The sequence below is a fragment of the Schistocerca serialis genome, chromosome 2 (assembly GCF_023864345.2).
Source record: "Schistocerca serialis cubense isolate TAMUIC-IGC-003099 chromosome 2, iqSchSeri2.2, whole genome shotgun sequence".
Taxonomy (NCBI): Eukaryota; Metazoa; Arthropoda; class Insecta; order Orthoptera; family Acrididae; genus Schistocerca; species Schistocerca serialis.
Window position 1 is genome coordinate 369,431,859 of NC_064639.1, and position 25,403 is coordinate 369,457,261.

General features: G+C 44.2%; 1 protein-coding gene across 2 annotated transcripts in view; it reads left to right on the plus strand.

The window, feature by feature from the left end:
• LOC126455553 (cubilin-like) overlaps window positions 1-25,403 on the plus strand; it is a 686,613-nt gene that overhangs the window by 162,285 nt on the left and 498,925 nt on the right. The gene's annotated exons all lie outside the window — the stretch shown is intronic.

Sequence of the window (25,403 nt, forward strand, 5' to 3'; positions counted from 1 at the left end):
TGTGACGAAGGGTACCTTGAGTACATCTATCGGTTCTCCCTTCTATTCCAGTCTCGTATTGTTCGTCTAAAGAAAGATTGTCGGTATGCCCCTGTGTGGGCTCTAATCTGTCTGATTTTATCCTGATGGTCTCTTCGCGAGATATACGTAGGAGGGAGCAATATACTGCTTCACTCCTCGGTGAAGGTATATTCTCGAAACTTCAACAAAAGCCCGTACCGAGCTAGCAGAGCATCTCTCCTGTAGAGTCTTCCACTAGAGTTTATTCTTCCACTAGAGTTTATCTATCATCTCCGTGACGCTTTCGCGATTACTAAATGATCCTGTAACGAAGTGTGCTGCTCTCCGTTGGATCTTCTCTATCTTTTCTATCAACCCTGTCTGGTACGGATCCCACACTAGCGAGCAGTATTCAAGCAGTGGGCGAACCAGCGTACTGTAACCTACTTCGCCGGTCGGAGTGGCCGTGCGGTTCTAGGCGCTACAGTCTGGAACCGAGCGACCGCTACGGTCGCAGGTTCGAATCCTGCCTCGGGCATGGATGTGTGTGATGTCCTTAGGTTAGTTAGGTTTAATTAGTTCTGAGTTCTAGGCGACTGATGACCTCAGAAGTTAAGTCGTATAGTACTCAGAGCCATTTGAACCATTTTGTAACCTACTTCCTTTGTTTTCGGATTGCATTTCCTTTGGATTCTTCCAATGAATCTCAGTCTGGCATCTGCTTTACCGACGATCAACTTTATATGATCATTCCATTTTAAATCACTCCTAATGCGTACTCCCAGATAATTTATGGAATTAACTGCTTGCAGTTGCTGACCTGCCATATTGTAGCTAAATGATAAGGGATCTTCCTTTCTATGTATTCGCAGCACATTACACTTGTCAACATTGAGATTCAATTGCCATTCCCTGCACCATGCGTCAATTCGCTGCAGATCCTCCTGCATTTCAGTACAATTTTCCATTGTTACAACCTCTCGATATACCACAGCATCATCCGCAAAAAGCCTCAGTGGACTTCCGATGTCATCCACAAGGTCATTTGTGAATATTGTGAATAGCAACGGTCCTACAACACTCCCCTGCGGCGCACCTGAAATCACTCTTACTTCGGAAGACTTCTCTCCATTGTGAATGACATGCTGCCTTCTGTTATCTAGGAACTCTTCAATCTAATCACACACTTGGTCTGATAGTCCATATGCTCTTACTTTGTTCATTAAACGACTGTGGAGAACTGTATCGGACGTCTTGCGGAAGTCAAGAAACACGGCATCTACCTGAGAACCAGTGTCAAATGGTTCAAATGGCTCTGAGCACTATGGGACTCAACTGCTGAGGTCATTAGTCCCCTAGAACTTAGAACTAGTTAAACCTAACTAACCTAAGGACATCACAAACATCCATGCCCGAGGCAGGATTCGAACCTGCGACCATAGCGGTCTTGCGGTTCCAGACTGCAGCGCCTTTAACCGCACGGCCACTTTGGCCGGCGAACCAGTGTCTATGGCCCTCTGAGTCTCTTTGACAAATAGAGCGAGCTGGGTTTCACACGATCGTCTTTTTTGGAAACCATGCCTATTCCCACAGAGTAGATTTCTAGTCTCCAGAAAAGTCATTATACTTGAACATAATACGTGTTCCAAAATTCTACACTGATCAACGGAAGACATATAGGTCTATAGTTCTGCACATCTGTTCGACGTCTCTTCTTGAAAACGGGGATGACCTGTGCCCTTTTCCAATCCTTTGGAACGCTACGCTTTTCTAGAGACCTACGGTACACCGCTGCAAGAAGGGGGGCAATTTCCTTCTCGTACTCTGTGTAAAATCGAACTGGTATCCCATCAGGTCCACCGGCTTTATCTCTTTTGAGTGATTTTAATTGTTTCTCAATCCCTCTGTTGTCTATTTCGATATCTACCATTTTGTCATCTGTGTGACGATCTATAGAAGGAACTACAGTGCAGTCTTCCTCTGTGAAACAGTTTTGGAAAAAGATATTTAGTATTTCGGCCTTTAGTCTTTCATCCTCTGTTTCAGTACCATTTTGGTCACAGAGTGTCTGGATATTTTGTTTTGATCCACCTACCGCTTTGACATAAGACCAAAATTTCTTAGAATTTTCTGCCAAGTCAGTACATAGAACTTTACTTTCGAATTCATTGAACGCCTCTCGCATAGCCCTCCTCACACTACATTTCGCTTCGCGTAATTTTTGTTTGTATGTAAGGCTTTGGCTATGTTTATGTTTGCTGTGAAGTTCCCTTTGCTTCCGCAGCAGTTTTCTAGCTCGGTTGGTGTACCACGGGGGCTCTTTTCCATCTCTTACAATCTTGCTTGGCGCATACTTATCTAACGCATATTGTACGATGGTTTTGAACTATGTCCACTGATTCTCAACGCTATCTGTACTTGAGATAAAACTTTTGTGTTGAGGCGTCAGGTACTATGAAATCTGCTTTTTGTCACTTTTACTAAACAGAAAAAACTTCGTATCTTTCTTAATATTTCTTTTTACGGCTGAAATCATCGATGCAGTAACCGCTTTATGATCGCTGATTCCCTGTTGTGCGTTAACTCTTTCAAATAGTTCGGGTCTGTTTGTCACCAGAACGTCTAATATGTTATCACCACGAGTGAGTTCTCTGTTTAACTGCTCAAGGTAGTTTTCAGATAAAGCACTTTAAAAAATTTCACTGGATTCTTTGTCCCTGCCACCCATTATGAACGTTTGAGTCTCCCAGTCTATATCCGGCAAATTAAAATCTCCACCCAGAACTATAACATGGTGGGGAAATCTACTCGAAATATTTTCCAAATTATCCTTCAGGTGCTCAGCCACAACAGCTGATGAGCCAGGGGGCCTATAGAGACATCCAATTACCATTTCTGAGCCTGCTTTAACCGTGACCTTCTCCCGAATTATTTCACATTTCGTATCTCCGTCAATTTCCTTCGATACTATTGCTCTTCTTATCGCTATAAACACGCCTCCCCCTCACTGTCCAGCCTGTCTCTGCGGTATACATTCCAATCTGAGTTTAGAATTTCATTACTGTTTACATCTGGTTTCAGCCAACTTTCTGTCCCTGGTACTATGTGGGCATTGTGACCGTTTCTTAATGAGAGCAGATCTGGGACCTACTACGCTGAACGAGTGCCTGGACATATAACTACGTTCCAATGACTGATTTTACATAGTACCAAAACTTTCCTCAGTGTGAGTTCTTGCTTTTGAATTTCTTGGATGATTCGCACATAGCTGTCTTTTATTGTTGTGTATTGCTTTATCTTTTGTTCGGCAGCCTGAATCTCGTTTGAATATACCATTCAGCTCTAAAATTACATATTAAGTTTCCAACATCGTTATTGAGCCATGATTCTTTCTTCCCATCCCTCACTATCTTCCATGACGTCAGCGTATCTACCAACTTCATTTTCATATTATATATCTTAAATAGAAATATCTTCCATCTTTCCTAAGTTTTCTGTCCACACCAGCGATTACTGATGGAATGGTCATTACGTGAGGCAGCATCGATAACCTTCGCTCTCACACTGAAGTCGCGTGAACCCCCGCGAGGAGGAAACCGAAAGGCACGCGTTTAAGCTCACGCAGGCTGGCGTGAGGTCTGGAACAGGACAAGGTAATTAATATAGCCAATAACGTACGTAGCTGCTGGAATACTTAACTTTAATCCATAATTGGTGAACATCGCTCGTGACGGTACATGTTTTACAGCATCAATAGTGACTGGTAATGGCGCCTTGCTAGGTCGTAGCAAATGACGTTGCTGAAGGCTATGCTAACTATCGTCTCGGCAAATGAGAGCGTAATTTGTCAGTGAACCATCACTAGCAAAGTCGGCTGTACAACTGGGGCGAGTGCTAGGACGTCTCTCTAGACCTGCCGTGTGGCGGCGCTCGGACTGCAATCACTGATAGTGGCGACACGCGGGTCCGACGTATACTACCGGACCGCGGCCGATTTAAAGGCTACCACCTAGCAAGTGTGGTGTCTGGCGGTGACACCACAGAATGTGGCCTTGTAATCACTGATTCTTAACCATACTTGCAATGAATGGAAAAGTTTGTGGTTGCTTGTTGCCAGCAGAAGACATACTTTCAGTTCTAACCTGCTGCGTCCCCTAGTCATGATGGGGAATTCGTTGTTGATATTATCTAGGCTTTCTCTCAACCGTACCACCAACTGGAAACTTGTTGTCGGTGGATGTTAGCTATATCTGATTTCACAATGATACAGAGAAACGTATTGATTGCAGATTTGTTTCATTACTCATCAGATTTATGTTAATCATAAAATGAAAGATTTCCAGAAATCACTGAGCTCAAACATGTCAAATGACGGAAGTTCTTGAACACGTGATCTGTGTGGAGACACTTGCGTTACACGGAAATGCTAGTAGCCGATGATGGATGTGGTCAAATGATAATTCTGCAGGTTACAAGTGAATGGAAATAGCCGAGATTAGTTCTTGTGGAAGCTATCATATTAAGTGTGTGAGTGGTTTCTGGCTGTACCCACATCTTCAATGTGTGGCTGATGACTATGGCGTCTCCCACATCTAGAAAATTCTTAACTTCAGTGTCGCAAAGTACACTTGCTTGCCTAGAAGAAGGGAAAAACACCGTTTGTGATCAATGAATCCGTACAGGATCGCTGGCACTTGGAACTATCACGGGCAGACTTACGTCACTAGTTTTGATCAGTGATCCAAACATGGTAGCATTATTTCGAAAATACTTCGCTGCTAAATTCTACACCAACGATTAGCTTTTGAGAATTTATCATCAAGCATATATTCAAAACTGGTTTCGTCCTAGGTGTTACTAACAAACACAAGGTTTCCAAACACGACTATGTCGAGAACAATGACCTCAGAGAAAGCAAGGAACGTCAAGTAGTAGACCACTGTAGCGCGTGCCCTTTTCGCGGGGGTTCACGCGACTTCAGTGTGAGAGCGAAGGTTATCGATGCTGCCTCACGTAATGACCATCGAGTGAGCACTTGAACACAGTCACGCGGCTGTTACAGCTGAGTGAGCAGCCTTTCACAGCCACATGGATGTCGCGCGCTTGCCTTCACTTGTCCATTCGCTGGAATTTGTAAATTTGTGGTAATGTATTATGGGACCAAACTGCTGAGGTCATCGTTCCCTAAGCTTATACACTACTTAATCTAACTTAAACCAACTTACGCTAAGGACAACACATACACCCATGTCCGAGGGAGAATTCGAACCGCCGACGGGGGGAGGCCGCGCGAACCCTGGCAAGAGGCCCTAGGCCGCCCAACTACCCGAGCGGCCCCATTCGCTGCTAATATGCAATGTACAGTTTTGAAATGCGCTTCAGTTACCATCAGACCCGAGCAATATTTATTCGAATGAAGAACAACGAATACGGGTACGATTATTATTGATTATTTGTGATTTATAATTATTATTCATTTACAGGAATAAAGCCATTCTTTGGTCATATGTAAATAATGAGTGTTATGGTCTAGGGGCAGTCCTGCTGTAGCAGCAGAGCAGACCAGATTTGCTGTGAGTTTCCTTCTGCTGCGCTAGTACGCTCGCCTTGTTTACATCCTCCGGCCGACACTAACGTGACTCCGTACCGCGAAAATACCGAAAACTGAAATTCGCTTTTAGAAAAGACTTTGACAGACCAAAAGCACTCGACGTCCAGCGCATTTTGTAGGCACAGGCCAAGATCCCGACATCGTCGGCGTCCACTTTTAGATCGTAAGGAACACGATATACGTGAAGGTTATTAACGATGTTACATGAGACAGGGTTCTTCGAGAGATGGCGTAAGGACTCCCTTCTGCCACACAGACTGAAATGTTGGCAAAGTCAAAGTTGACAATACCAGATTGAGACTTTGGGCTATAACCACATCCTGCCGGCGGAAGACATTGTGCCGACGCTCCGCCCCTATGGCACAGTACAAGAGCACGTGGAAGAAAAATAGACTCAGTTTAAGACGTATCCAGTACTCAACGGAGTATACCAGGCAAGCGTTGAACTCAGAAGACGCGTACCATCATACCTCCAAATAGGAGGCTGCCGGGCAAGAGAATATTTGTGGACGCCAACTTAAAACATGTTCCGGATGAGGCAAGGAAGGATACCTACGTTCCGAGTGCATCCAACATCCGGCAATACAACTTCCTCCGCAGGACGTGGCACCTCCACCGTCACCGACAACCCTTCCAATAACTTACGCGGAGACTCTCACCGCGTTGCCGTCGACCTGACGCAACAGATCAACGTTGTAGTTCTGGACCCACCCTGCGCGGACCGATGCCTGGCCGATCAGTCAGCTTGGCTAATAGCAGAACTCCATACAATGTCATCGATACCACCGAACACTGGAGGCACCGCTCACAGCAGGATGTAATCCTTATCGTACATCCCCATGAACCATGGGCTTTGCCGCAGGTGGGAGGCTTACGGGTCTCAGCGATGCAGATAGTCGTATCGTAGGTGCAACCTCAACGGAGGGGTATCTGTTGAGAGGACAGAGAGACGTGTGGTTCCTTAAGAGGAGCCGTAGCCCTTTCAGTAGTTGCCGGGGTAACAGTATTGATGACTGACTGATCAGGCCTTGCAGCATCAACCAAAACAGCCGTCCTGTTCAGGTACTGCGAACGGTGTAAGCAAGGGGAAACTACAGTCGCAATTTTTCCCGAGGGCATCCAGCTCTATTGTACGGCAAGATGACAATAGGGTCCTCTTGGGTAAAATATTCCGGAGGTAAAACAGTCCCCCATTCAGATCTCCTGGCGGGGACTACTCTGGAGGACTTCGTCATCAGGAGAAACAAAACTGGCATTCTACGGATCGGAGTGTGGAATTTAGATCCCTTACTGGGGCAAATACGTTAGGAAACTTGAACAGGGAAATGGTTAGGTTGAAGATAGGTATAGTGGAAATTAGTAAACTCCAGTGGCAGGAGGAACAGGATATTCGGTCACTTGATTACAGGGTTATAAATATAAACTGAAATTGGAGTAGATTTGATAATGAATAAAAAATAGGAACGTGGATAACTTACCATATACAACATAGTGAACGAATCATTATAACCAAGGTAGACACGAGCCCACAGCTACAATAGTAGTACAATTTTATATGCCAACTCGACAGATGATGAAGAGACTGAAGAAATGTATGATGGGATAAAAGAAATTATTCAGATAGTTAAGGAAGACAAAAATTTAATAGTCATGGGTACTGGAAGTATAGAGTAGGAAAAGGAAGAGAAAGCGGAACAGTATGTGAAGATTGACTGGGGGGAAAGTGATGAAAGATTAAGGTGCCTGGTAGAAGTTTGCACATAGCATAATATAATCATAGCTAACACCTAGTTTAAGAATCATAAAACAAGATAACGCATGAGGAAGAGACAACTGAAGGTTACAACTTGTTTATATAATGGTAAGACAGAGACTTCGGTACCAGATTTTAAATTTTGATACATTTTCAGGGAGTCGGCCGTGGTGGTCTAGCGGTTCTAGGCGCGCAGTCCGGAACCGTGCGACTGCTACGGTCGCAGGTTCGAATCCTGCCTCGGGCATGGATGCGTGTGATGTCCTTAGGTTAGTTAGGTTTAAGTAGTTCTAAGTTCTAGGGGACTGATGACCACAGTAGTTAAGTCCCATAGTGCACAGAGCCATTTGAACCATTTTTAGCCATTTCAGGGGCAGATGTGGACTCTGAACACAATTTACTGGTTATGAAGTGTAGATTAAAACTGAAAAAACTGCAGTTTAAGGAATTTAAGCAGATGAAACTGGGTTAAACTGAAAGAACCACAGGTTGTAAAGAGTTTCAAGGGAAGCATTGGGAACGATTGACAAGAACAGGGAAAAGGAATACAGAAGAAGAAGAATGGGTAGCTTTGAGAGACGAAATCGTGAAGGCCGGAGAGTACCAAGTCGTGAAGGCATTAGAGTACCAAGTACGTAAAAAGACGAGGGCTATTGAAAGTCCTTGGATAACGCAATACATACTGAATTTAATTGATGGAAGGAGAAAATATAAAAACACAATAAATGAAGCAGGCGAAAGAGAATACAAATGTCTAAAATGAGATTGGCAGGAAATTAACAATGGCTGAGCAGGAATGGCTAGAGGACAAATGTAAGGATGTAGAAGCATTTGTCACTTGAGGTTAGATAGTTCCCACTTACAGGAAAATTAAAGAGACCTTTGGAGTAAAGAGAACCACATGTATGAATATCAAGAACTCAGATGGAAAGCCATTTCTAAGTAAAGAAGGGAAATCCGAGAGGTGGAAGAAGTATATAGAGGGTCTATTCAAGGGCGATGTACTTGAACGCAATTTATGAATATGGAAGAGGAAGTAGATGAAGGTGAAATGGGAGACATGATAGTGCGTGAAGTATTTGACAGAGCACTGAAAGACCTAAGTCAGAAAAAGGCCCCGCGCGAAGACAACAATCCTTTACAACTACTGATAGCCTTGGGAGAGTCAGACATGACCAAACTCTTCCATGTTGTAGGCAAGATGTATGAGACAGGTGAAATACCCTCTGACTTCAAGGAAGCAGGTGCTGACAATTGTGAAAATTACCGAACTATCTGTTTAATTAGTCACTGTTGTAAAATACTAACACGAATTCTTAACAGACGAATGGAAAACTTGTATAAGCCGACCTCGGGGAAAATCAGTTTGGATTTCGTAGAAACGCAGGAACACGCGAGGCAATACTGACCCTACGTCTTTACTTAGAAGCTAGGTTAAGGAAAGGCAAACCAACGTGTATAGCATTTGTGGGTTCACAGAAACCTTTTGACAGTGTTGACTGGAATACTCTCTTTCAAATTCTGAAGGTGGCAGGAGTAAAATACAGGGAGTGAAAGGCTATTTACAATTTGTAAAGAAATCAGACGGCGGTTATAAGAGTCAAGGAGCACGAAAGGGAAGTAATGGTTGAGAAGGGATTCAGACAGGGTTGCAGTCCATCCTCAATGTTATCTAATCTGTACATTGAACAAGCAGTAAAGGTAACTAAAGAAAAATTTAGAGTAAGAATAAAAATCCAGAGAGACGAAATTGTAATTCCGTCAAAGACAGCTAAGGACTTGGAAGAACAGTTGAACGGAATGGACAGTGCCTTGAAAGAAAATATAAGATGAACATCACCAAAAGTAAAACGAGGATAATGAAATGTAGTCGAACTAAATCAGGTGACTCCGAGGAAATTATATTAGGAAATGACACACTTAAAGTAGTAAATGAGTTTCGCTCTTTGGGCAACAATATAACTGATGATGGGCGAATTAAAGAGGACGCAAAATGTAGATTGGCGATGGAAAAGAAAGCGTTTCTGAAGAAGGGAAATTTGTTATCACTGAGTATGGATATAAATTGTCAGGAAGTCTTTTCTAAAAGTATTTGTATGGAGTGTAGCCATGTATGAGTGTGAAACATGAAAGATAAACAGTTTAGACAAGAAAAGAATAGAAGTTTAGAAATGTGGGGCTACAGAAGAATGTTAAAGATTAGGTGGGTAGATGGCGTAACTAATTAAGAGGTACTGAACAGAATTGAGGAGAAGAGGAATTTATGGCATAACTTGACTAGAAGACGGTATCGGTTGACACGACACATTCTGAGGCGTCAAGAGATCACCAGTTTAGTACTGGAGAGGATCGTGATGGCTAAAATTCGTAGAGGGAGACCAAGAGACGAATACAGTATGCAGATTCAGAAGTGTGTAGGTTGCAGTAGTTACTCCGAGATGAAGAGGATTGCACAGGATAGAATAGCACGGTGAGCTGCATCAAAGTAGAGTTCGGAATTCCTCGTCGGAGACGGAATGTCACAAATGGAAAGAGCGTTCACCGAAATGACGAAAGCGACGCCGCAGGACCTTGACGGCAAAGGGTAGCTCCAACTCGCAGGAGGAAGAACAACCGATCTTACAGGACGCCAATTATGAGGCTGACACCACTGCCACTAAATCCGCATCTGCTGAACGGGCGGGGAAGGCTCACTCCGTCTCCCAGTCCTCTGCGGCAAATGTGATCAGCAGGAATGTTCTAGTGCAGGAAGGTTCCAGTTCACACTGCGAGGCCGCTCGGTCACTTCCTGTCAACTATCACAATCTTATGGAACAAGAACAGACTTCAGTGCCCACGTCGTGGACCCCGATACGGAGACGGCTGAGGTTTGAATAAGACTGGGAGTGTTCCGGTCTTCGTTGTATGACGACACTCGCGACTCTCGCTTCTTACCACCACTATGGATAACCTTGCACTATCCCCGCAATGCTAGGCCTTCCGTTTGGCCGTGATGAAAATCATTATGATTGGCTCTCTTGCCAAAATCGAACCCCTGAGAGAAACCATACGAGACACAGGAAAGAAGTACGAACGAACACACTCCAGAACTTTTATAGTTACACAACGTACGTGACACATGGCGATATTAGTGCGTGACTGTATCGAAGCCACCTACACCCTGTACGTGTCCACCACACATGGACTGAGATTAGTGGTCACGGCACTCGACACCCAAGTCATTAGTGTTTATGCACCCTCGGGCAACAACAAATTTCGTTACTCCACTGACGTCACCCTCTTTTTCCTAGAACAGTATGATCACAATGTATTCGCTGGCCAATTTAACCCTTATCCCAAGGATCAAATCCCACATAACACGGCATGTTCGGAACCGGGTATTGTGATTCACGGTCTTCACTTCTTCGAATCGTGGGAAAAGATACAGGGCGAGCCGACTGCATCGTAAATATGTGTCACAAGATCTGACACAGTGCTTGGTACCTGCCGGGCCATTGCTTCTAAGATCACAGTAGCTATATCTGCGCGATGCACCTCCATTCTCAACAAGTCTGGCATTGTAATGGTCTTTGGAAGATGAGCATAACACATCTCCAGAACCCAGAGTGCCGTCGGCAAGTCACCGGAACGTGCCACAACTGTGAACAACGTCATGCTCGATACCAGTCGACTTTGGCATGGTGGTTCCTGTGCGCCAACAAGATCCTTACGCAGTTTACCAAGTAAACGGCTGCGTGACACCAGCAAACACTAGGCTCCTAATACGTGGCACACAAGGACTTAGATGCTTTAACCTCATCGCCAGACAGACGATGAAAACGACACCGAATCAAGACTCACATACTATCGCCTCGAAGTGCCGATTAGAAGTTCCCGCAGTGCTGTCGCGAAGACACGACCGAATGCTCGCAGAGGTACCAACCATGCTCACAACTGTGGCGGCCATGCACGGATATCGCTCACAGTTAATCACACACGTTAGGACGCGAGACAGTCGCTCGTGTAACACCCCAGCATCCGTAGTAAAAGCCAGGGAGATCATTTTGGTCATATTTACCAGGAAAGAACCATAGATGATGAGGCGTATGTGGAAGCATTACAGTAGGTGGCGCGCACTATGACAAAATAACAGTGATGGCGTTAATGGAAGAAATCTCCTCTGAAGGGTTGGAGGATAAAGGTGCGATCAATAAGTCACCAGGGCCTGATGGATTACTATTCTATGTTTACTGGACCTTCCGTGTCATTATGGTGCTCCCACTAGGTCACAGTGTTCCTATAAACCATGTCTTCGAGCTGCACAGTACCACCAACATTAGTCGAATGACTTCTCATACCTCCACACGAGCCACCGGAAAGTCAGACGGTCACTGACTGTCGGCCACTTAAGACTTTGAACGGTTATTACAGGATCATCACCACGCTTTTGGCAAGTCGAGGTTAAGAAGGCCCTGCCAATGATTCTCGCCACAGAACAGACATCCGGAAGGGAGATTCAAACATACAAGTGGCCACCAGCGACTGCAGAAACTTAATAGCGAATCGATCGCCATGGCGTGTTGATTGAGAGTGGCAATCGTCTCCATCGATTTCAATCAGTTCTTTGATAGAGTGCACCATAGCTTCCTCCTTCAGGTGATGGACTGAATTCCCCCAGCGCTCATCGACACGCTGCAAATCCTTCTGGCAGTAGCCAGTTCTCGCGTCTAGGTCAAAGGCGGACGGTGGGCTCCGTATCCATTAAGAGGTTTCTGCGAAAAGGTTGCCCCATTTCTACTCACCTTCATGCAGTCGCGCTCGAGCCATCGGGAATCTCTATCACAAGCTATCTGATATCACACTGCGGAACGTCACCTTCTGCTACAGGGCATACGCTGACGACGTGCTACTGCTGGTTTGATCCGCCGATGATGTCCTCGGCATACTAAACTGGATCAAGCGATGTGGACATACTGCTGGCAGTATTCCATACGTCAGTAAGACGGTGGCGCTAGACTTTGGGTGCGGTCACGCGCCGGTCGCTGTCGCCGCCCTCCTTCCAATTAGTGAACTGAGACATTTGGAAGCCACGTTTACGTAGAATGTGCGCTGAACGGTCATGGCAAACTACCGACGGTTGCTACAGATTATACACATGATGGTGCGCCAGAATCTACTCCGGGACTTGAACCACCTGCAACATGTGGAATACCTGAACCACTGCATGGCGTCAAAACTCAATCATGCGGCACCCATCCTCTCCCTATCGGCAGCCCTCCTTCAGGCAGGCTTTGGTTATTTCCTATACATAGGACACATATTTACAATACGTAGTGACACTCTCACCCTTCCCTTACGCTGTGGAGGGCCGCGACTGCTTAACGTCCGAGCACGGGCAGCTGCCCTTTATATAAAAAGTAAGTGGAAAAGATGGGGCAGTCAGCACACCTTCCTAACTGAGCGTCTACTGGAGGTCCTGATGCCGGTTTCTCACGTCTCGCGGACGTCCTTGGCACGGGTCGAGACACAGCTCTCCCGTGTATCGATATTCATTCTGGCTGAAAATGACTTATAAGTTCGTGGCGCCCTCCGTCGGTAACACAGGAATTCATTATGGTGTTGGCCCACCCTTAGCCTTGATGACAGCTACCACTCTCGCAGGCACATGTTCAATCAGGTGCTGGAAGGTTTCTTGGGCAATGGCAGACCATTCCACACGGATTGCTGCACTGAGGAGAGGTATCGATGTCGGTCGGTGAGGCCTGGCACGAATTCGGCGTTCCAAAACGTCCCAACATGTTCTATAGGATTCAGGACAGTGTGAGGGCAAGCTTATTACAGGGATGTTACTGTCGTGTAAACACTCCGCCATAGGCCGCGCATTATGAACAGGTGCTTGGTCGTGTTGAAAGATGCAGTCACCATCACCGAATTGCTCTTCCACAGTGGGAAGCAAGAAGGTGCTTAAAACATCAATGTAGGCCTGTGCTGTGTGATGGTACCAGGCAAAAAAATTAAGAGGAGCAAGCTCCCTCCATGAAAAACACGACCACACCATAACACCATCCCCTCCGAATTTTACTGTTGGCACTACACACGCTGGCAGATAAAGTTCACCGAGCATTCGCCATACCCACACCCTGCCATCAGATCATCACATTGTGTACCGTGATTCGTCACTCCACACAACGTATTTCCACTGTTCAATCGTCCAATGTTTACGCTCCTTACACCAAGTGAGGCGTCGTGTGGCATTTACCGGCGTGATGTGTGGCTTATAAGCAGCTGCTCGCCAATGAAATACAACTTTTCTTGCCTGCCGCATAACTGTCATGGTACTTGCAGTGGATCCTGATGCAGTTGGAAATTCCTGTATGATGGTCTGGATTGATGTCTGCCTATCACACATTACGACCCTCTTCGAGTGTCGGCGGTCTCAGTCAGTCAACGGACGAGGTCGGCCTGTACGCTTTTGTGCTGTACGTGTCCCTTCACGTTCCCACTTCACTATCACAGTGGACCCAGGAATGTGTAGGAGTGTGGAAATCTCGCGTACAGACGTATGACACAAGTGACACCCAATCACCTGACCACGTTTGAAGTCCGCGAGTTCCACGGAATGCCCCATTCTGCTCTCTCACGATGTGTAATGACTACTGAGGTCGCTGATAAGGAGTAGGTGGCAGCGCAATGCACCCAATATGAAAAACGTATGTTTTTGGGGGGTGTCCGTATACTGCCCATCGCATAGCGTATGTGGAAAATGATACATCACCACTTTCGGCCAAAAAACCCTGCTTGCAACGTAGTATCAACTCACCAACAAAATATGTGCGATGAGACACCAGCTCCATGCTGTCGGACTAATAGATTTTCCACTTTGCCCTGACTGTTATCTCCCGAACACCAACGGACATCGCTTCACGTTCGTTTAGTCACCCATCGTTTAGCGTCTGACACAAAAGATCTTAGCTTGCTACCATCATGCATCACCTGACGTGACTGGACTTCGGACCCTCCTATGTTCGGGTAACTATTACTTTTCCCTCGCAAAACATCATGTGCTTACATGGTTCAATGGGATGGCCATTGACTACATCTTCGACGAAGGGGAAAAAGTGGAGCTTGGTGATAACATCGAGATACCGTACGCTCTTTGCTTGTTATTTACGAAGCTTTTTCGTAAAACGCCCTGCCGCCATAGTGTAACTTACCTCACAAAATCAAACAAAACTGCCTGAATTACAAGCGGCGAGGTAGGAAAGAGATTGACTGACTCATGGAAAGCTGCATTTACCGAGGTATCAGCAAAGCCGACTGAGTCTGTGGTAGGTATTTTCGATGACATTTTGAAGATAGATAATGCCACTGCCAATGGGCAAGAAAATTCTAATTGCACTAATATCTCAAGAAAGAGTATTTTAGCAGAATTAACACAAATCATATAAAAAGTTATTGTAATTTATACCTCATTCACATTTTCTTTTCACTCTGTTTTATAGAACATTCATTTCTACCCATTTACTAATTATAATCATGTAAAATAAATAAATAAATAAATGAAAATATAAAAAATAAAAAATATAGAACTGTGGATCCCTTCGCCTTGGGAGACAATGCAGGAATAGTTGTGGGCAAAGCTTGAAATTAATTCCTATCTTTTCTTTTTGTGGTAGGGTTGAAGTGACGGTGCAATTAGGGGGAAGATTTGATTTTCAATTTTTTTATGTTAATCTTAACTGAGGAGATAGGTGCATCGAAAAACGAAAGGGGAGTAGCGTATTTGATTAATACGCAAATGTTGCTTGGTCCTAGGTTCAAACCCCACCACTGCTTAAATTTTGAATAACAGTCATTAGCAATGGCGGCCAAAGACTTCCGGCAGAACAAGTTATCCTCTCATTCTGCAACGGCCTTTTCAAGTAGGGAAGAGGAGCGGGCAGAGGTTCAGAGCAGTCTCTTGCCCTAAAAGGTAGAACAGACAACAATGATCAACGGCATATGCATGCAGAAGGCAATGGAAACCACTGCATTAGAGACACATCACATGTACCCACAGAAAATGTGACCTGTAATAAATGAGCGTCTTGATGATTTCTCCATTGGCAAAACATTGCGCACTAGTCTCCCATTCGGGTCTCTGGGGAGGGTCTGCCAAGGGGATCATGAGAAAATGCTTCAGTAACGAATGAAAGGATAACGTCCTACGAGTCGGGATGTGGAATATTAGAAGTCTGAACGTGGTAAGGAAGCTAGAAAATCTGCAAAGGTAAATGCTGAGGCTCCATCAATAGTGGGCGTCAGTGAAGTGTAATGGACAGAAGGCAGGGATTTCTGGTCAGATGAGTATAGGGCAATATCAACAGCAGCAGAAATTGGTGCAACGGGAGTTATTGTGATCAGAATCCAACAACGTCAAAAACAATTCAAGCACACATGCCAACGTCGCAAGCAGAAGACGAAGGTATATGTAGATTTTGAACGCGTAATTCAATACGTAAAGGCAGTCATGGGGAGTTGAATGTAGTTATAGGGAAAGAAGTAGAAGAAAGAGATACGGGAGAATATGGGACTCCAGCAGAAATGTAAGAGGAGGAAGACTAACTCAGTTTTGCAAAAAAATTTCAGATCGTTATAGCGAGTACTCTGATTAGGAATCACAAGAGGAAGAGGTATTCTTGGAAAAGCCCGGAAGATACAAAAAGATTTCAGTTAGATTATTTCATGGTCAGGCAGAGGTTACAAAATTAGATATTGGACTAAAAGGCATACTCTGGGGCTGATATAGACACAGATCACAAATTTAGTAGTGATAAAGTGCAGGCTAACGATTAAGGCAGTAATCAGCAAGAATCAGTGTCCAAAGAAGTGGGGTATGCCTGAAGTTCTGTGAGGCTACCGATACTGTGATAATAAATAGCGCAATAGGCAGTTCAGATGAAGGGAAACGGACATTTCTAAAACGGGAATCACCGAAGATGAAGACAAAGCAATAGGTACAAGGAAGGTAGCAGCTAAGTTACCATGGGTAACAGAATAAATACTTCAGTTGACCGACAAAAGAAGGAATACAGAAACGGTAGTCACTCACGAATTAAATAAAAAGTCCAGAGAAGCGAAGGCGACATAGCTACATCAGAAATGTGAAGAAATCTAAAAGAAATTACTGTCGGGAGCATTGACAGCGTAAGGAAACGTCAAAACAAACTCCGATGAAATGAAAAACAAGTATGGCAACATTAACAGTACACTGCTAAATGGAGACGAGAGAGGACATATGATGAAAGAGTACATTTAGGGCCTCTATGAGGGGGAGGACTTATCTGATGACGTGATATAAAATGAAACAAGCGGCGAAAGGGAAGAATAGGGGATCAACTATTAGAATCAGAATTAAGAAGAACATTGAAAGACTTAAAAACCAGTAAGGACACGAGATACATAACATTCCATCGGAATTTCTAAAATCGACTGGGATGTGGCAACAGAACGACTAATCACGTTGACTTGAAGAATATTCGAGTCTAGCGTTATACCATAGACTTTCGAAAAATATCGTCCTCAAAATTCCCAAGACTGCAAGAGCTGACAGTTGTGACAATCATCGTACAATCATCTTAACAGCTCATGCATCCAAGTTGCTGAGAAGAATAATATATAGAAGACACGTTTGCTGGATTTATCGATCTGGAAAAAGCGTTCGACAGTGTCAAATGTTACAAGATGTCTGAAATTCTGAGAAAAATAGGGGTAAGTTATGGGGTAAGACAGATAATGTACAATATGTACAAGAGCCCAAGAGGGAACAATAAGAATGGAAGACCAAGAACGAAGTGCTCGGATTAAAAAAGGATGTAAGAAAGAGATGCATTTTTCGGCCCCACTGTTCAATATATTCATAGAAGAAGCAATGACGTAATTAAAAGAAAGGTTCAAGGGTGAAATTAACATTCAAGGTGATAAGATATTGATTATAAGATTCAGTGGTGACATTGCTATCCTCAGTGAAAGTGAAGAATTATAGGATGGGTTGAATGGAATGAAAGATCTAATGAGTAAAGAATATGGACTGAGGGTAAATCTAAGGAAGACGAAAGTAATGCGAAGTAGGAGAAATGAAAATAGCGAGAAACTTAACACCAGAATTGGTGATCACGAAATAGATAAAAGTGAAGGAACTGTGGTGCCTAGGTAGAAAAATAACCGAACACGGACGGAGCAATGACATCAAAAGCAGACCAGCACTCGAAAAACGGGCATTCCTGGCCAAGAGATGTCTATTAGTATCAAAGATAGGCTTTAATCTGAGGAAGAAGTTTGTGAGAATTTACGTTCCGAGCACACAGTGTATAGTAGTGAGACATGGACTGTGGCAAAACTGAAAGAGAGGAAAATAGAATCATTTGAGATGTAGAGCAGCGGGAGAATGTTGAAATAAGGTGGAGTGGTAAGGTACAATCGGTGACGAAAGGAATGTATGGAAAACACTGATAAGAAGAAAAGACAGGTCATAGGACATCTGTTAAGACACCAGGAAATAACGTCTGTTGCTTGAGAGGGAGCGGCAGAGGGTAAAACCATAAGACTGTAGAGGAGGACAGAGATTGGAGTACATCTGGCAAATAATTCAGGGCGTAATTTGCAATGTGATACTCTGAGATGGATGACAAAATAATGGAGAAAAATTCGAGGATTCCGCATCAAACAACTCAGGGGAAAAAAGTAGATGATTCATAAATTTGAAGTCCAATGGACTGTTTGATACATTTCTTTGTCATCTTTTACATGCATGTGTACTTTATTGCTTTCTAATTAATTTTTAGAGCAATGCTTTTTCAAAACCTCTTTATAAACTGCTACGCCACAGCCAAGGTAGCCTCTGAGAGCCGGCAACCCATATTATACCACAGAGGGAGAGGTTGTCCATGCCCAAGGCGTACCAAAACCATCGTGGCAAAAACCGGCTATTTACATACAAGATAATGGAAACAGATATTCCGAGCACTACTTCCTGCACGGGGAGCTCGAGCCATGGCCTGCAGGAAGTATCACTACGCCAAATGCTGATTGGCTGGAGACAGCTATTTAGAAGCTAGAACCAGCCCCGAAGTTATGTTCACGCCGGATGTCGACCACGTGTACTGTGACCGTTGAAGATTACGTCTTCGTCTCTGAATTGGACCGTTACCAGTGTGTGTGTGTGTGTGTGTGTGTGTGTGTGTGTGTGTGTGTGTTACCACGAACTTTGGGGCAAATTAGAAGTGAACTTTCGTTTTCCTCAGTTAGGAAACTTTTGCAGGCATCGTTATTGTTACCTTTCGTTTGTTCTGTCATCAACCTTGTGAACTTACAACAATAAAAGTTGTGTTTGTGAACAATTGCGAATTGTCAGTCACAACACAAGTGGCGACGTGTTGGTGCCTGCGTGTATCTTCCTCATGGCGGCAATTGTCCTTCAGTAGCTGGTCCAAAGTGTGCACGACTTACTACAAGGTTTTCAACAGTTTTGCAAGAACTCTCAGGATACATAGGATCGTTTATTTACAGAACTCTTGCAAAACCGCCAGGTTCCGCTGCCCCCGCCGTTTCCCGCTTTCAACGAGGATGCTGAAGACTGAGAAACATACAAGAAGCTGCTCCAGCAGCATTTTTAAATCCACCAGGTTGTCCAGGAGGCTGGTCGTCGTTCCTACTTTTTATCGTGGAACCAGTCCAATGTGTATGTTCTCTTGACGAAACTCCAATCTCGACCTCCGGATTCTTTGACTTTCCCCCAGATTTGTGAGGCTCTCGCGGTTTATTACCGACGACGGTTCCACGTGTTGGCTGCCCGCGTCGAATTTTACCAGTGTCGCAAGAAGGCTGGCCAATCCTATCGTCACTGGGCAGTGGAACTGAAAGATCTCAGCCGGAAATGTCACTTCAATACATGAGTCTCCAAAGAATCCTACGCCGACCAGATGGCGAGATGGTCCGCGCCCACCTCATCCAGGTCGTCCCCTGACAAGGCTTTCCGGTGCGACACCCTCAGACTCGACGACCCTATTCTGGACCAGATCATTGATCATTGTTCTAGCATTCAAGTACGAAGTCTCTACAGCGGCCGACAAGCGTTTCTAATCCTGGGCGGAAGTGGCGGCCCGACGTGACAACGACGCGTCGGAGCCCGTCGCATCGTTGGCGGAGGTAAAAGCCGTTGCCACCGTCCGTTCCGATGACCGGCGCAGGCCATCCTGTCCTGCACAGCGTCGACAGGGCAGCCTCCCTATCCAGGAATCTGCGCCCCCGGACGACTCCGCGGGTCCGGCGCAGACCGTCAGTGCACGGCGGCACCGCGCCCTCACCGGTGCCGCCAGCCCCTCCGGCTACAGTCCTGCCCGGGATGCTTTAAGAACCATGCACGGGAAGACTGCCCTGACGCGTGGGCGTATTGTGCAGTGTCCCCGTAACGTACAAGTCGGTTCGGTCTGTCGAATTCGGCAGCCCCCTCCTCTTCCGGCCAGTGACTGTCCGGGGCCTATACCCATGGATGTCAACCAGGTGCAGTCTTCGGAATCTTCCAAGCTGATGATCGATGTTCAAGCCAACGGTCGGCCGCTGCAGACGCAGGTGGATACCGGAGCAGTGGTCTCACTGATCACTTATTCCTCTTACGTGAAGATTGGGAGCCCCCCTGATGCCCACACCTCGGCGCCTGCTTACTTATGATAAGCAAACGATCGGCCTCTTTGGTCAGTTCACGGCTTCCGTCATGTATAAATCGGTTCTCCAGGAAGCTACCTTTCTTGTGGTCAACAATGCGGCCACGGCAGATCGCTTCAGGTTGGATGCCTTCCGCGCCTTTGGCTTCGCCATCGACGACAATGTTCATCTGGTGTCTTCCCAGGTTCCGTTCCCGGCACGGAATTCCAGGACCTCGGCTGTGGTCGAGATTCTCATGCATCTCCCCGGCTGAACCGTCTGCCCGCCCGAAGTACTTCCGAGAGCAGCGGGTTACCCACGCCCTCCAGCAGCCTCTTCAACAAGAAATGGACCGTCTCACGGTGGAGGTAGTCGTCATTCTGGTTCGTTACAGTTCGTGGGCGACACTCTTGGTCGTCCTCAAGAGACCAGATGGGCGTGTTCGAGTTTGTGGCGACTTCAAGCTACGCTTAGTCCTCAGCTACAGGACCTGTTCTCCAAGCTCGCAGGGGGACCATTTTTTTTTTTTTTTCGAAGATCGATCTTGCCAAGGCCTACCTCCAAATACCTTTAGATGAGCCTTCTACTCACTTGGCCATCGTCAACACACCGTTTGGGCTGTTCCGGTTGAACCGCCTCATGTATGGTATCGCTAGTGCACCGGCCATCTTTCAGCGATACTTGGAACAGCTCTTGCGGGATATGACAGGTTGTATAAACTACCTCAACGACATCGTCAGTCACCAGCCACATCGCGGATGAACATCTCAGTCATCTGCGACAATTGTTCTTGCTCCTGCGTACTGCAGGCCTAAAATGCAACCTTGCTAAATGCTACTTTTTGCAACCTCCTGTCTAGGTCACATCATTTCCCGTGATGGCATATCGCCTACCTCCTCCCACATTGTCACTATAACAGCCCTTCCTCGTCCGCGTGATGTCCACCAATAGCGGTCTTTCCTGGGTAAAACCGCTTACTATCGAAAGTTCATTCCCTCCGCCGCCCACATTGCGGCGTCCCTCCATCACCTTTGCCCAAAGAACATGCATTTTCAACGACACCTGAGGATTGGTTCATAACAGTCGGAAACCGGTAGTGTGAAAATAAAGTAATTTACAACTGAAGCGGTATTTTCAACCTTTGCTATTTATTGGAATATTTATCCCGACAGAAATTTATTCTAATAATGCCCTTCCCGGCTTACTACTTGTCTTGCGCGTCCTTCCTCTTTCCGATCGTTTCACGAATCCTGTTAGTTTTGTTCGACTTACTCACGAGAGCAGTGAGGTCTCGTTTTATCTTGGCTCGTTGGTGATGGTTGTCCCAGTCGAGATGACGTGGAACTGCGTCCGTCGATCACGACAGCGCGAGTCTGTAAGTATTTGATTACATTTCAGATACTGTCTCTCAAAACTGATATCAACGTTTCGATGAAACATCACGCCGGAGTGTGTGCACTGCCCTTGCTTGTAATTAAAGCAATGGTGTTCGATGTCTATCTATCTTCTCCACTTATAAATATAGCGACTGCACCACTCGATAACGCAATGACTCCCTTGATCTGAAGTGATAACCAAAAGCCCTTTGGATGTTCGCGACAGACTTTTCAGTTTACGCGAACTTGCTGACTGTAGTTCTTATGCCTGGTTTGAGAAAGGGAACTCAAAAGTTGACAATATAATGTCTTGAATCATCAATCCATCACCCAAGCCGATGTCACATCATGATTTTGTGAGTATATTGAGTTGTTAATTGTTATTCCGTCGTGAAGGCGTCGCTACGTCGCGTATTCAACAACTACACGACGTAATTTCAGAGATAACATACCCTTGAGCAATGTTCAGAATGCATCGTATTTCGGTGTAAACTTATTGCTGTTTACAGTTAAATTGTCACTAAATCACTTTTCACTTTTATGTTATCGGAAGTATAAGTTAATTCCACAAATACACTTTAAATGTCCATTAAATGATCTATGCGACACGAAGAATTAAAGCTGAATAAAAGTTTATTGTTCTTCGTAATTATTTGTCCTTACACTGAGCACACAAACCGATTTTTCATTCAGGGAATTGCGTCTGTTAGCATCAGCAATTCTGACTTTGGCGATAGCTTCTGTCAACACGGCGCGATTGTAAGTTCTGCGTGATTGCGTTTATCTGTTGCCTACTCAAGTCTAATAATTGAGTTTATGTCGGCGATCAGTCTCTTCCTGTGTCCTTTGCTGTTCGTGACTATTACGTATCACGAAGGCTAAGTCCCATCACAAATCAGCAATCACACGAGTTACTTTTCTGTCACATACATCAACTATCCCATTATCTGTCTAAACGGTAAAGATGATTTTACTTCAGTCCGAATTCTGACTAATGCTTCCAACCGTAAAACTTTTAAACTTCAGATCGGTTTTAAAACAATCTAGTAACCCTTAACATGCGTACTACTATTGCAAGAGTACAAGAGAGGAGCGAAGTTGACATCTCCATTGCTGAGTTACATTGTAGTCACAGCGAACTTACAGCTCGATGCGGCTACAACTCTCTTCTAGGATAAATCTCATCTTGGTCAATTTATGATATGGACTTTAACCTTCGTACATTATAATTTTTTGAATTATTTCTTTAAACATTCTGTTTTTTATGGTATGATATTCTTTCATTCAGTCCTTTCTTTATGATAAGCATTAGTATTTACGTAACATTCTTGTTAATCAAACTGTCAAGAGTGTAATTTTTTTTTTTTTTTCGCAACAAAAGGGTGTTCATTATGGGTTCTACAACTGGGGTGTTACAGAGCCTACAGCGTAGCTGGACTGAAGTTTCTCGTTAATTGTACACGAAATTGACAGTTGTAATCTGTTGTCACAAGCCTCATCATAAATGCTTTTTCGTTTCTTCTGTCCAAAATAAATCTAAATTTCAGTGCGATTTTAGCAGCAGACTGGATGCGAGCACTATTTCATCTGCTGTTCTTTCAAGCAAATGTACTGTTCTACAGTTACATCAGTGATCTTAGGAAACATTGAGCATTAGATTATCACTTAATATTCTCTGTACCTGACCATAGTCAATCAGTGTGGGAATACTTGGTGAATCTGATATGTAGCACTGTAGCACACACTTACTCCATTGGAAACGAGGAAATTCGACAGCTAAGAAGTTGTATTATCCACTGGATATACATACACATTGTGCACCACGCACATCTGATCATTGCAATACTATTGCACAGTTTACAGCATGTATCACAATTTTAAAGCAGCAATTAACAAAAGGTTCACGTTTATCAGGCTTTCCTGTGGTGTCTCAGCTCTTGATCCACACATACCTAAACATGTTCACAAATAGTGGAGATAATAACTGATTTCGAATCAAAGATTGAATTTTCATAGTGTTATTCCTCAGATGAAAATTTACATTAAAGCCATGTAGTATGATTACGTCAGAAAATTGTTTCAGAAAATTATTCAAAATCCTGAATGTGTAAACATCAATGATTATGCCAATTGTTCCGGCAGGAATCGTCATAATTTTTACGTCTTTATTACCTTTGTTTATGTTGTTAAATGTATTTTCCGTTAGTCCTGTCTATGAATCCAAACACAGAAGAGATCGTTCAACATTCGCAAACCATTTAATAGTTTGATATGACGTTAATTTACCAGATGTTGAAGTAAATGCAATAATATTATCGGCATAGCACATAATTTCCCGAACAATGAGCCTAAACTGCCCACCTGTTTCCTTCAGTCTTATGAGAAAAGGAGATTTAAAAAAAAACTTGCAGATTGAGTTGGTTTTATCAAGTAGCTACGGGTTAACGAATCCAGCGATTGAGCGAGATATTCGATTTTTAGTATGCCTTTAAAGGATAGAGAAGACCTGCATGTGTCTCCAAATTAAATACAGATTGGTTCGAATTATAAACATTTTCCTCTCTTAATGATGCGATATTCAATTTTACGTTTGCCACAAATACATTAGTTTGTTGTACTAATTGTTACTTATTGGTTAATTGTTTCTGACAAGGGAACCTCCCCATCGCACCCCCCTCAGATTTAGTTATAAGTTGCCAGAGTGGATAGGCCTTTAAAAACTGAACACAGATCAATCGAAAAAACAGGAAGAAGTTGTGTGGAACTATGAAAAAAATAAGCAAAATATACAAACTGAGTGGTCCATGCGCAGGATATGCAGCATCAAGGACACTCTGGGCTCAGGAGCGCCGTGGTCCCGTGGTTAGCGTGAGCAGCTGCGGATCGAAAGGTTCTTGGTTCAAGTCTTCCCTCAAGTGAAAAGTTTAGTTTCTTTATTTTGGCAAAGTTATGATCTGTCCGTTCGTTCATAGACGACTCTGTTCACTGTAATAAGTTTAGTGGCTGTGTTTTGCGACCGCACCGCAAAACCGTGCGATTAGTAGACGAAAGGACGTGCCTCTCCAGTGGGAACCGAAAATATTTGATCGCAAGGTCATAGGTCAACCGATTCCTCCACAGGAAAAGACGTCTGATATATTCTATACGGCATGTGCGTCACATGACAGGAATATGTTGTCGACCCACCTAACCTGTGCACTTGGCGAATGGCTAAAAAGATTCTTCTACCTTGCCCGATTTAGGTTTTCTTGTGGATGTGATAATCACTCCCAAAACAGGATGAAAACATAAGAGTTTGTTACATAAACTGTAACAAATGAATTGTCTGAAAATAAAAAATTAAACTTTTCACTCGACGGAAGACTTGAATCAAGGACCTTTCCATCCGCAGCTGCTCATGCTAACCACGGCACCACGACGCTCTTGAGTCTACATGGTCCTTGATGCTGCTTATCTTGCACATGGACTACTCAGTTTGTATATTTTGCTTGTTTTTTTTCATAGTTCCACACAACTTCTTCCTGTTTTCTCGATTGATGTGTGTTCAGTTTTTCAAGGCCTATCCATTGTGCCAACTTATAACTAAATCTGAGGGGGGTGCGATTGGGAGGTTCCCTTGTGAGTAATAAATTTAGTAAACCTTCTAGAAATAATCCTACGACATTCTTTAATATGGTAAACCCATTTTTAGATGCCGCGAATAGGTGGCACGACAAATTAGCCTCATCTCTCTTCCTCAAAGCCTATCGTTACAGGTCCAAGTCATGAATATGTAGTGATTTATTGCATGCCTTCTGCAATTGCTCAAATACATATTTGTAAATCTGTGGTAATTTGTCGCTTCGTGTCCTACCTTCAGTGACTTGTTTTTCCCATCCCCATAGTGATTTTGTATCCTTATCCTATCTGAAATTAGGTTGGACTGTTTTTGAACTCTAATTCCTCTTCTTTCTACGCCGAAACGTTACTGCCTTTTTTATATTCCAAATCTATCACCATTTTA